The sequence below is a fragment of the Poromitra crassiceps genome (genome assembly GCF_964638095.1).
Source record: "Poromitra crassiceps genome assembly, chromosome: 19".
Lineage (NCBI taxonomy): Eukaryota > Metazoa > Chordata > Actinopteri > Beryciformes > Melamphaidae > Poromitra > Poromitra crassiceps.
The window spans coordinates 7,289,959-7,292,458 of NC_139646.1; the positions used below are offsets into that span (position 1 = coordinate 7,289,959).

The window sequence follows — 2,500 nt, forward strand, 5'->3', positions numbered from 1 at the left end:
GTGTGTGTGTGTGTGTGTGTGTGTGTGTGTGTGTGTGTGTGTGCCATCACATACTGTAGATAACAGTCTATTCAAATCAAGAGAAGGTATTTTTTAATAAAGGTTTCATTTGTGTTGTTTTTTCTAAGGCTCATACTTGTGTAATGATAATATAGTCTTTTCCTGACACCTCGCTGTCACTTTAATGCCACACTCCACTTGAAAGAAGAAAAACAGACGAAAACATCTCTCCTCCTCTCCTTCAGCATCCTTATTTTTCTCTCCTTTGTTCCTACGCACAGTGGAGGGCTAGACTAGAGAGGCAATGGACAAAAAATCTAATGCAAGTTCGATCACGCTGAGTGTGTGTGTGTGTGTGTGTGTGTGTGTGTGTGTGTGTGTGTGAGTGTGTGTGTGTGTGTGTGTGTGTGTGTGTGTGTGTGTGTGTGTGTAGCTAAACAGCCACACAAACCTTCCCTGTTGTTGCTACATTTATGCTACTTGACTACGGTGACTTTAAACTTCTCGCTTGGTAACTTTTACACACACACACACACACACACACACACACACACACACCCACACACACACACACACACACACGCACACACACACACACACACACGTCTCCTACCGTTACCACGCATGGTGGAACTCAGCACTTTTTTTATGACAAGGGAACGAGGAAAAGGCGTAATGAAGGGGGGATGAGAAAAAAAGGACAAAGACGAGTTAACAGTTACATAGCGAGACAACCATAACAGACGCCTTAACGAGACAACCATAACAGACGCCTTAACGAGACAACCATAACAGACGCATTAACGAGACAACCATAACACAGACGCATTATCGCCCCTCACTCAGCTGAGTAGGAGGACCTGGAGGCACAAACACATTTTGCGGCACGTGTGTGTTTGTATGTGTGTGTGCATGTGTGTGTGTGTTTGTGTGTGTGTGTGCGTGTGTGTGTGTGCATGTGTGTGTGTGCATGTGTGTGTGTGTTTGTGTGTGTGTGTGCGTGTGTGCATGTGCGCCTGTTGTCTGCCTGTGAAACAATAATGGAGAATGACAGGGATATTGTTGTCCACACCAGTAGTCAACTATACAGTTTACAACACAGCCATGCAGTGTCATGCATATTCTGATGAGTAGATCAGGGCAGAATAGAACATGAATATCTTTGAGGCTCTCTCTCTCTATCTTACACACAGACAGACAGTCTCTCTCTATCTTACACACAGACAGACAGACAGACAGAGACACAAACACACACATCATTCTTTCAGTGCACCGAGGTCTGTGGATCCCACAGCAGAGAAGATGATCAGTAGCAATGGATTCATCAGTCTCTCTGCTCCTCTGATACATATGAATGCATACAGGCTCGGTCCCTGCCAGGCAGGCAAGCCTTAACACTGCTGCACTGCAGCCCTGTTGGCCTAATGAAGGAAGAGAACTGATACCGAGATAGACACAGAAGAAGAAGAAGAAGAAGAAGAAGGGGGGTATATAAAGACAGACTTGGTGATAGATGTTGGGGGGGGGGACATGTAAAGGGAAGGAGAGGCAGAGAATGGAGGAGTATAAATATTCAGGCAGGTCTGTCTGGCTAGTGAGTATTCTGTAGGCGTGGGTAGTTTGCTCTCTCTCTCTCCGTTAGGTGCTCCCCCGCTCTGGCAATCAGCGCAGATCAAAGAGGCGCCGACGAACTAGAGGGAGCAAAGTTTGGCTTCATCAATCACACGCTCACCGCTGTTATGTGCATGTTGTTTTCTATTTACGCACGCATGGCGAGGACGGCGCTGGATGGTGACTGGCGTGCTCTCGTTTGAGTGCTTTCAGCATTGTCTTATTGATTGGCGACTCCTCGGAAACAAAACTCATTTGTCTACGGGGAAAAGTGGCACGTGCATCTGTGGTGCCTTTCTGTGTATTTTGTGTGTCTGTGAGTATGTGTAAAATTGGTACAGTATGCATGCGTGTGTGCGTGTGCGTGTGTGTGCGTGTGCGTGCGTGCGTGCGTGTGTGTGTGTGTGTGTGTGTGTGTGTGTGTGTGTGTGTGTGTGTGTGTGCGCGTGTGTGGATATAGCAGCTGTGTGTGACTACAATGCAGTTTCTTCTTGAGTGTGGGCAACATATTTAGCTGGAGTAGGAATGTAGCTGCCGGTCAGTGCCTGCAGTGTTCACAGTCATGATGCTCAGAGCGAGGAGAGGAGTCAGAGTCAGAGGAGGAATAAACAGAATGAAACGGTGCCTCAAGCAAAAAGTGCAGGAGAAGAAGCAACACGACAAGAGAAGATGAAAGTGGTGTTAGAACATGAATGGAGGGAGCATGTTTAGAGCAGTAGCGCGGATGGGTCAAGCCTAATCAGGATAATCAAATTTAGCTGTGTGTGTGTGTGTGTGTGTGTGTGTGTGTGTGTGTGTGTGTGTGTGTGTGTGTGTGTGTCTGTCTGTCTGTCTGTCTGTCTGTCTGTGTGTCTGTCTGTCTGTCTGTCTGTCCGTCTGTCTGTATGTC

The 2,500-nt window shown here is 47.0% G+C and overlaps 1 protein-coding gene across 1 annotated transcript in view; it reads right to left on the bottom strand.

Annotated features, from left to right (window-relative positions):
• The window catches only part of LOC310793861 (protein sidekick-1-like), a gene marked incomplete at both ends in the record, with an annotated part of 384,133 nt that overhangs the window by 131,199 nt on the left and 250,434 nt on the right, over window positions 1-2,500 (bottom strand). The window lies entirely within an intron of this gene.